At 44.3% G+C, this 11641-nt stretch overlaps 1 non-coding gene across 1 annotated transcript; it reads right to left on the bottom strand.

Annotated features, from left to right (window-relative positions):
• Positions 1-11296: 11296 nt before the first annotated feature.
• Positions 11297-11403, bottom strand: LOC111901246 (small nucleolar RNA R71). The gene has a single exon (XR_002853453.2). It is a non-coding gene; the product is annotated as a small nucleolar RNA R71 (small nucleolar RNA).
• Positions 11404-11641: the final 238 nt, after the last annotated feature.

The raw sequence follows: 11641 nt of genomic DNA, 5'->3' as shown, positions 1-11641 counted from the left end.
GCAGTCACAATCTCAATTCCTTTTGATCTTGAACTTTGAAAGCTTAGTGCCTCAAATGTTGCACCTTTAATGGAGTCACAAACACCATGAGCAACAAGATGACTTAGGAGAAGGAGGAGCACCAAAAACGTCCAATAACCCTTAGGGATTACTTCACCACGTTTTTGGGGCTTAGGGGTTCCTTATATAGGTAGGCTATTAGCGTTTTCAACTAGGAAACTCTAATTTGACTGCTTAGGTCCTAAGCAGCCCAAAGTCTCCCTCCTTAGAGGCCTTGGACGAATTCTTATGGGTTTCCCCATAGATTTCGTCTACTCCAACTTCTATGGAGTCCATTAGCCCATTTATGCAACTATCTTATAATTACCCAATTAGTCCCCTTTATTTAATTAATCTCTTTTAGCCACACAATTAATTCTTATTAATTCTTGACTAATATTAATTAAACAATATGATTTCTCTTATAATATGTTATTCATATAATATATTAATAAATCATAATTAATCATATTTCTCCTTAGTTCATCTTATCAGTTGCTATGATGAAGGCAACCCAAAAGGACCATGCTCACAATCGGGTAAAGTACATACCAAAATAGTTATGGGCTTAGACACCTAATTCAACAACATTTTGATTAAATGCATATATATTTGATACTTAGTAAGCTAAATTACATTTTACTACCGAAAAGGACACCCTTGAAGAAAAAGGACCCAAAACGACAAAATCTGGAACATGGAAGGACTTGACCTGAAGCTGGGAGCTTAATGGAGCTTAAAAGGAAGAAAAATCATGAAAAATATACTTTCTGCGATATGGCTTTAGAGTACCATGGCGTGATGCTTGGAAAAATATCGACTATGAACATAAATTAGAAGCTCATGACGTGAGCCATGACCATTCACGTCATGAGAATGATTGTTCCAAAATATGACTATCAAAGAGCAAGTTTCCTTGTTGAAGAAGGATATCTACTGATCTCAGGTCGTGAGACCCTATAACTCACGACGTGAGGAATGTTTTTAGGGAAGCTATTTATATTGTTTATTAGATCGAAAATAGGGGGATTGGAAAAATATTTTGGAGTTCTAAGTCGATTTTAGAGCTAGAGAAGTGCGAAAAACAACCGTTGGAAGGAGAAGTTAATTAGAGATTAGAGATTTGAAGATTTGTAGCAAGAATTTGCTTTGCACATTCGTAGCAAGAATTAGAGATTAGAGATTTGAAGATTCGTAGCAAGTATTTGCATTACACATTCGGTTTGCATTACATTGAACATGTCTAGCTTAAATTATTATGTGTTTGTGTGTTTATTTTCTGCCATGAGTAGCTAAATCGTAAGGTTTTCATTTAGTGTAGATAAACCCTAATAATATGTGTTAGTTTCATGCTTTTCGTGGATTTTATGTAGTTGTCTTAGCTTGTGTTTGATTTATCACACCTAGCATGTTAAAGTTCTAATCTTTATTGCTTTGATTGAAGTTATGTGTAGTTGAATGACCATTTTGATTACATAAACTTGATTACTTGGTAGTTTATTATCATTAAATTGATAGAGCTAGAATTTGCGAAATCTTAGATTAGGTAATAAAGTTAATCACTTTATTTGTGTTAAGAACATAATTTGATCATAATTGTGTTTGGTTATTTGTCTTGATCATATATAATAATCTTAGATATTTCTCAATAGAACAATTATCTTAAACTATCAATTTTGTGTTTACTTGTGTATGATCATTACATAGTAATTCATGAATTTGTGTGTAACAGCTCAAATTTTCAAAAAAAAATTTTTCATTTAAAACAAAACATCATTATTCAACAAAAGAGTTTATTCCAAGTTTATTGCAAAAGTATAAATAATAAATCTCCAAGATCTTCAACAATGGCAGTGTGTACGTGTCACGCCGGCGCCTTTCCACGGTCATCACTAGTACCTGAAAAACATAAACACAACTAGTAAGCATAAATGCTTAGTGAGTTCCCCAGTATACGACTTACCCACATACGCCTTCCGGCCCGGACCTTTCGGTCCACATAACATTGCCTTCCGGCCCGTAACATAGTCGCCTTCCGGCCCATAACATATCGCCTTCCGGCCCGTATTAAATTGCCTTCCGACCCATAGTATTTTGCCTTCCGGCCCATAATAGTATAAACATAACACATGTAACATAACGCACATAACACATAAGTCATACATCATACCGTTCTTTCTATCACATAAAGTCTCGCCTTCCGGCCCGTATAAGCATACATCACATATAAGCATACATCACATATAAAGCATCTACCTCTCTAGACATAGCATAAATATAACACATACGACCTTCCGGTCTCACAGTCAAACCCTTCCGGGTAAAGTATAGTGAGAAGACTCACCTCGTAGTATGCAAGCTATAAACCCTTTGAGCTACTCGTACTCGATCCGCTAATCCGCAGGTTCCCTATAATACCACATACCTTTATTAATGATCTTATCAAACAAGACAATTGACCCTACTAAGTTACATACAGGTCAACGGTCAATCTTGACCGGACTCGTCGAGTGAAAAGGGCAACTCGGCGGGTATAGACACCCCGACTCCACTCGCCGAGTCTAAAGGACGACTCGACGAGTTCTAATAGATCTTCAAGCTACTCGCCGAGTCTGAAGAACAACTCGGCGAGTCCTAGTGAATCTTCAAGCTACTCGCCGAGTCTGAAGAACAACTCGGCGAGTCCTCGCCATGCAGTCAATCCGCTGCCTCCTGTATTTCGCATGATTTCGAAGTATATAGATATGGGGCTTCCTGGACTTTCACATATACTATTACAGGGTTTTTTAAACACTTGTAACAACACTATAATCTAACAATTCCTTAAATGGGTTTCCTAAACCCTAAATTCGCATACAACGTAAAAGCTACAGATTATGATCCGAAGATTACCTGGAAACGTGTTCCCTGGGTCCCCAACCTCCAGTACTCGACTCCTTGGACTTCCTTTGATCACCACCTTGCCTCTCCTTGTCTAACAATCTCTTCAACCTTCCTCTAGCCCTCACTCTTGCTCCAGATGCCCACAAACTCCCAAGGTATCTACAATCGGCCAAAAGACGCGACATGACGGCCATAAGATCATTATATACGATTCAGAATCGAAACGGCTAGGGTTCAGCTGAACAGCGTCGACTCGCCGAGTCCCTTATTGGACTCGTCGAGTCCAGTCGCGTATCTGCGACCAAGACCATGGCCCTACTCGGCGAGTCGTGCACCAACTCGCCGAGTCCCCTCCTAAATGTGCCCCAAAAATAATTTAAAGAAATACCTGAAATTCCGGGCTGTTACAACTCTCCCCCACTAGAACTAGACTTCGCCCTCGAAGTCTCATTCTGCGAATAACTCCGGATGTTGCTCCCGCATTTCTCTTTCCGGCTCCCACGTCATCTCCGATCCCTTCCGATGTTGCCACTGAACCAACACCAGAGGTATCTCCTTGTTCCGTAGAACCTTGATCTTCCGATCCCTGATAGCTACTGGTCTCTCGGCGTAATTCAAACTCGCATCTACCTGAATATCTTCTAACGGAACCACTGCTGCCTCATCGGCTATACACTTCCTCAGCTGTGATACGTGGAAGGTATTGTGAATCTGACTCAGCTCCGCTGGCAACTCCAACCGATAAGCTACCCGACCTACCCTTGCAATTACCCGAAATGGACCTATGAACCGGGGCCCCAATTTGCCCCTCTTCCTGAACCGGATCACCCCTTTCCAAGGAGAAACCTTTAGGAGAACGAAGTCGCCGACCTGAAATTCGAGCTCGGACCGGCGTCTGTCCGCATAACTCTTCTGTCGGCTCTGGGCGGTCAATAACCTCTGTCTCACTCGTTGGATCTGTTCGGTCGTTTGAAGTACGATCTCTGTACTGCCCATCACTCTCTGTCCCACTTCTCCCCAGCAAATGGGAGTCCGACACCTCCTACCATACAACAACTCAAAAGGTGGCATACCAATGCTCGAATGATGGTTGTTGTTGTAGGAAAACTCAGCCAGCGGCAGATGCGCATCCCAGCTACCCCCGAAGTCTAACACACACGCTCTAAGCATATCTTCCAATGTCTGGATCGTCCGCTCGCTCTGACCGTCGGTCTGGGGATGGTATGCGGTACTAAAATGCAGTTTAGTACCCAACTCCTCATGGAATTTCTTCCAGAACCTGGAAGTGAAACGTACATCGCGGTCCGAAACAATCGAGGTCGGCACTCCATGCCGAGATACTATCTCTCTCATGTATAACTCTGCCAACTTCTCTGCTGATGAACTTTCGCTAATGGCAAGGAAGTGTGCACTCTTTGTTAGCCTATCCACAATCACCCAAATTGCATCGACTCCCCTGGCAGTTTTCGGCAATTTGGTGATGAAATCCATCGTGATCTGATCCCACTTCCACTCAGGAACCTCCAAGGGTTGCAACTTACCGTGCGGCCTCTGGTGCTCGGCCTTAACCCTACGGCAGGTCAAACACCTCTCAACGAACCAGGCAACGTCTCTCTTCATGCAAGGCCACCAGTACTCCTTTTTCAAATCCAAATACATTTTCGTAGCACCGGGATGGATCGAGAATTTCGATCTGTGTGCCTCCTCCATCAAAGTAACACGCGTACCGCCCACGAATGGTACCCAGATCCGACCCCGACATGTCAGAAGTCCCCGCCCATCCGTAACGAACTCTAAAATCAACCCGACGACCCGCTCCTGTTTCTGCATCCCAGACTTCACGACCTCGGTTTGTGCCCCACGAATAGCATCTAATACCGGAGTCATCACCGTCAATCTCAAACACACGTCCCGCAATGGAGTACTCTCCGCCCTACGACTCAATGCATCAGCTACCACATTAGCCTTGCCTGGGTGGTATAGGATCTCACAGTCATAATCCTTAACCACGTCTAACCATCTCCTCTGACGCATGTTTAGGTTGGGTTGATCCATCAAATACTTCAAACTCTTTTGGTCCGTGTATATGGTACAACGAACCCCGTACAGGTAGTGGCGCCAAATTTTGAGGGCGGACACTACTGCCCCCAACTCTAAGTCATGCGTGGGATATCTCGCTTCGTGAGGCTTCAGCTGCCTCGATGCATAGGCTATCACATGGCCCCTCTGCATCAACACTGCACCCAGTCCTGAAATCGATGCGTCGCAATATACGACAAAGTCCTCCATCCCCTCCGGGAGAGCTAATACTGGTGCTTCGCACAGTCTCTGACGAAGTGTCTCGAAGGAAGTCTGCTGCTCGGGTCCCCATGAGAATGTAACACCCTTTCGGGTCAATTTGGTAAGTGGCACCGCGATCTTGGAGAAGTCCCTAATGAACCTTCGATAGTACCCCGCCAACCCAAGGAAACTCCTGATCTCCGAAGGTGACTTCGGTGCCTCCCAACTCATCACCGCTTCCACCTTGGCCGGATCGACCAATATCCCTGCCTGATTTACAACGTGCCCCAGAAATTGAACTTCCCGCAACCAGAAGTCACATTTGGAGAATTTTGCATATAGCTTCTCCAACCTCAGTACCTCAAGGACCTCCCTCAAATGTCCCTCATGCTGCTCCCTAGACCGCGAATACACCAGAATGTCGTCGATGAATACAATCACAGACCGATCCAGCATCGGCCTGCATACCCTGTTCATGAGATCCATAAACACTGCTGGGGCATTGGTGAGCCCAAAAGGCATCACCACGAACTCGTAATGCCCATACCGCGTCCTAAAGGCTGTCTTTTGGACGTCCTCATCCCGCACTCTTACCTGATGGTACCCTGATCTCAAATCAATCTTGGAAAACCAAGATGCCCCTTGCAACTGATCGAATAGATCATCGATCCTCGGTAACGGATAGCGGTTCTTGACTGTCACCTTGTTCAGCTCCCGGTAATCGATACACATCCGGTGTGAACCATCCTTCTTCTTGACGAACAGAATCGGTGCTCCCCACGGCGAGCTACTCGGCCGAATAAATCCCTTCCCCAACAACTCTTGAAGTTGTGAGGACAATTCTTGCATCTCTGGAGGTGCAAGACGATAAGGCACCTTCGCAATAGGCGCAGCCCCTGGAACTAGATCGATACCAAACTCCACTTGCCTCGCAGGAGGTATTCCTGGCAAATCCTCGGGAAAAACATCTGGAAACTCGCGCACCACTGGAACCTCCTTCAATGTCTTCGGTCTCTCGGAACTCTCCCGCGTATCCATCACATACGCCACAAAACCGTTACATCCCCGCTGTAGGCATTGCCTTGCCCTAGCGGCCGAACAAAAAGCTGATCCCGAACGGGTACCCTCGCCGTATACCGTAAGAACTCCCCCACTAGGGTCTCGTATAGTCACCAGCTGACGCTCGCAGTCGATAACAGCGCTGAATCGGCTCAACCAGTCCATGCCTACAATGACACAGACATCCCCCATCGCAATAGGAATGAGGTCAATCGGAAACGCGACCCCGAAGATCTCTAGCACACATCCCCGAAGAACCTCCGTAGCACAAATCACCCTCTCAGCCGCAATAGAAACGCTCAAAGGTCGACTTAACGGCTCACGACTAATGCCGATGTGCTGACTAAAAGCTAACGATACAAACGATCTACTCGCACCCGAATCAAATAACACTAGAGCAGGCATAGAGTTCACAAGGAAAGTACCTACACATTCTTTAACATAAGCATAACATTTCGACCTTTAATTAAATACGCGAATGATAACATACCTGCCACAACATCGGGCGCAGCGCGGACCTCCTCCGCAGTCAGCTGAAAGGCTCTCCCGCGAGCCCTCGGGGCCTCGACCTTCGCCGGTCGGGTCTCAGTAGTCCGGGTAGTAGGTGTAGCTCCCTGACGAAGTTGCGGACACTCGGCCTTCCGATGGCCTGTCTGGTTGCAGTGAAAGCAAACCATAAACCCCTTAGGGCAATCCCTGGCAATATGTCCCTCCTTGCCACACTTGTAGCAACCACCGGCTCGACACGCCCCCTCGTGACTCTTGCCGCACTTCGCGCAAGTGCGACCCTTCGAACCTCCCATCCTTGAATCAGCGAACTTAGTCCGCTTGGCTGCCGGCTGAGACTGGGCCGGCCGTCGATCCACCTGCCGAGACTCAGCCTCCTCCCTCGCTTGAGTCTCCAACTCGATCTCGCGCTTCCTGGCGTTCGCCTGAAGCTCAGTGAAAGTACGATAGGTGGAGTTTGACACAAACTCCCGGATCTCCCTCTTCAAAACACCCAAATAGCGGCTCATCCGCGACTGCTCCGTAGATACCATCTCGGGGCAGAACATTGCCCTCTCATGAAACTTCCGTGTGATCACTGCCACGGAATCAGTACCCTGCTTAAGGGTCAAGAACTCCTGAATCAATCGCTCCCTCTCTACCGGGGGAACGTACTCGTCCCTGAACATCTCCGTAAACCTCTCCCATGTCACCGCCGAAATCTCTGCCTGAGCGAAGTTCGCCGTCACGAACTTCCACCAATCCTTCGCTCCCAGACGGAGCTGGTTCAAGGCGAACCGTACCCTCAAGTGCTCCGGGCATGAGCAAGTATAGAAGCACCCCTCGATGTCGGCGATCCACCTCATAGCTGCAATCGGATCCTGCGTCCCATCAAATTCAGGGGGTTTCGTGTTGCTGAATTCCCTGAATAGTAATGAATCACCCCTTGCGGCCTGGCAGCAGACACAGCTGCGGTAGCGGCAGCAACTGCAGCTTCAGTAAGTGCGGCGTACCGCTCCTCAAACTCCTCCATCAGCGTGGTCTTAATAGACCCAAACATCTCCGGGATCTCAGCCCGGACCGCCGCAGCTACCTCTTCCTGAATAATCTGACGAATCTCCCCGTCACTAGCACCGCTCGAACTCGCCCCATTGCGTGTGATTACCATGATGTCTCTGAAATACAACATAAAATCATCAGAGACTCCACCAAGTACAATTGTACTCGATACGCGCCCTACCCAGTCTCCGATTTCCAGGGATTCTTACTTGAGTCTTCCACTGATCCGGTGCCTTCGGTAGTACGGGCCCAATACTACCGACCACACCGTATCAGTATTCGTCTCAAATCTTCCTCCCCAAATCCCGAATAATGAGTACTCTACCTCTAGTATGCACTATCTACTTGCATGCTACAAAATATCTCATATAAGCAATCTCTCTAGACTAAGGCATCACAAACAGGCAATTCTGGTCCTATCATGTATACCTAGTCTTCTAGCATGCATAACAATTCCTAATTCAGTGCATCACATAACATCGTAAGGTATTCTGGGGATCTTTACCGTTCGGACGCTGGCTGCTCGTACACACTGTTCCATCCTTGTTTTACCGCCTTACCGTTTATAAAATGTTGTGTCCTTATTATTTAAAAAGGTTTTTCCTCAAATCCCCGGTCTGAGTTCAGTTGCACCCAAAAGTACACCCGAATCCCTCAAACCAAGGCTCTGATACCAATTGTAACAGCTCAAATTTTCAAAAAAAAAATTTTCATTTAAAACAAAACATCATTATTCGACAAAAGAGTTTATTCCAAGTTTATTGCAAAAGTATAAATAATAAATCTCCAAGATCTTCAACAATGGCAGTGTGTACGTGTCACGCTGGCGCCTTTCCAAGGTCATCACTAGTACCTGAAAAACATAAACACAACTAGTAAGCATAAATGCTTAGTGAGTTCCCCAGTATACGACTTACCCACATACGCCTTCCGGCCCGGACCTTTCGGTCCACATAACATTGCCTTCCGGCCCGTAACATAATCGCCTTCCGGCCCATAACATATCGCCTTCCGGCCCGTATTAAATTGCCTTCCGGCCCATAGTATTTTGCCTTCCGGCCCATAATAGTATAAACATAACACATGTAACATAACGCACATAACACATAAGTCATACATCATACCGTTCTTTCTATCACATAAAGTCTCGCCTTCCGGCCCGTATAAGCATACATCACATATAAGCATACATCACATATAAAGCATCTACCTCTCTAGACATAGCATAAATATAACACATACGACCTTCCGGTCTCACAGTCAAACCCTTCCGGGTAAAGTATAGTGAGAAGACTCACCTCGTAGTATGCAAGCTATAAACCCTTTGAGCTACTCGTACTCGATCCGCTAATCCGCAGGTTCCCTATAATACCACATACCTTTATTAATGATCTTATCAAACAAGACAATTGACCCTACTAAGTTACATACAGGTCAACGGTCAATCTTGACCGGACTCGTCGAGTGAAAAGGGCAACTCGGCGGGTATAGACACCCCGACTCCACTCGCCGAGTCTAAAGGATGACTCGACGAGTTCTAATAGATCTTCAAGCTACTCGCCGAGTCTGAAGAACAACTCGGCGAGTCCTAGTGAATCTTCAAGCTACTCGCCGAGTCTGAAGAACAACTCGGCGAGTCCTCGCCATGCAGTCAATCCGCTGCCTCCTGTATTTCGCATGATTTCGAAGTATATAGATATGGGGCTTCCTGGACTTTCACATATACTATTACAGGGGTTTTTAAACACTTGTAACAACACTATAATCTAACAATTCCTTAAATGGGTTTCCTAAACCCTAAATTCGCATACAACGTAAAAGCTACAGATTATGATCCGAAGATTACCTGGAAACGTGTTCCCTGGGTCCCCAACCTCCAGTACTCGACTCCTTGGACTTCCTTTGATCACCACCTTGCCTCTCCTTGTCTAACAATCTCTTCAACCTTCCTCTAGCCCTCACTCTTGCTCCAGATGCCCACAAACTCCCAAGGTATCTACAATCGGCCAAAAGACGCGACATGACGGCCATAAGATCATTATATACGATTCAGAATTGAAACGGCTAGGGTTCAGCTGAACAGCGTCGACTCGCCGAGTCCCTTATTGGACTCGTCGAGTCCAGTCGCGTATCTGCGACCAAGACCATGGCCCTACTCGGCGAGTCGTGCACCAACTCGCCGAGTCCCCTCCTAAATGTGCCCCAAAAATAATTTAAAGAAATACCTGAAATTCCGGGCTGTTACATTGTGAAAATATTAGAAGATCGGATCAAGAATGCTAATTGTATTTATATTGGTAACCAACTGAATTAATCCATATTTAGATACTAACCATAAGAAAAAGGGGGATTCAAAGCTAAATGGAAATCTCTTCATAATCTTGATAACAATCGTTCTTAGTTAAGTGTTTGCTTAGTTTTTAGTTAATTGAATTTAATTTGAACTTGCAAAATCTGATAAAGCCCCTTTTAGTTATTGGTTTTAGATTAGTTTTTAGTAGTTATTTTATAAGCCAAATTTCGTTCCCTATGTTCGATACCTAACTTACTTTACTATACTATAAACTTACTAGGTACACTGCCCATAAGTGCATTTGTAGAGATGTTAGTTAGGTTTATAAATTGAAAATTTGATTGGTATATTTATGCACACATCAAGCTTTTGGCGCCGTTTCCAAGGAACAAGAATTTCAGTTGTTCATTTAATTATTTTGGTTAATCGATCATTTTTGCTGTGTAAGAAACAAAAAAAGTTAATTTTCTATTTTTTTTTTCTGTTTTTATAGTTCTCATGATGTGAGCTTTACCTCTCACGATGTGATTTCTGCTTTTTCATTTTTTTATTTATTTTGCTTTTTAGTTCTTTTTATTTATTTTGTTTTAGTGATTTATGACTAGGGGATGACAACTTCCCATTATACCACCACTTGAAGATCCAAAATCCGCATTCCATAAGAAGAAGGATAAAAAGGTTGACGAATCGAGTAGTACCTTCTAATTCAACAAGTTTTAAAGCTTCGAAAGAACTCCAAACAAGAAAGGAACCAGATACGAGCCAGGAACATAAAGTGAACCAGAAGAAGAGGTCAAAAGCAAGGCCGAAGATATGGGGTAAATTACCACCATGATGATAGAATAATAGAAAAGGAGAGTACGAAATGATAACGGTTCAGGTCTTGTGCCACCTGCAATACCAACTGCCATGAACATTGAGCTTAAGGGCCACATTCTTGCAATGCTAAAAGACATACCATTTTCCAGGAAAGATTATGAAGATGATTTCAAGAACATTAATGAAGTATTTAACATTGCAAACTATTTCAATGTTCCAAATGTTTTTAGAGATGCAGTTTTACTAAGGATGATTCTTGTGACACTTACTGGAGATGCAAAAATATGGTTGAAGTCATTAGCACCTAGGACTATAAGAACTTGGCAAAACCTTCGTGAAACATTCATCGAGCAATTTAGTCCTCCTTCAAAGATAGCAAAACTCAAGAAAGAGATTGCTAATTTTCAACAAGACGATGGCTAGTCCTTATATGTGGCTTGGGAAAGATATAAAGGTATTTTAAGAAATTGTCCTCAACATGATTTAAACATTCAACAAGAAGTTTCCATATTCTATGATGGGGTGAATGTGACCATCTTTGTGACAACCTGTTCTTGGTGAAAACAAAACCTTTCTTTTTGAAGTGTATCCAATCGATAAAAACCCTTTCTTGGTGAAAACAAACCCTTTCTGTTCTTTATTTGTTTAGTTTAGTTTGTTCTTGTTTATTATACTTGAAGTGTATCCAATCGATAAAAACCTTCAATTGGTATCAAAGTAGGT

The sequence above is a fragment of the Lactuca sativa genome, chromosome 6 (genome assembly GCF_002870075.4).
Source record: "Lactuca sativa cultivar Salinas chromosome 6, Lsat_Salinas_v11, whole genome shotgun sequence".
NCBI lineage: Eukaryota > Viridiplantae > Streptophyta > Magnoliopsida > Asterales > Asteraceae > Lactuca > Lactuca sativa.
Note: the sequence above shows the minus strand (reverse complement) of the source record. Positions and strands in the feature narration are given on the sequence as shown.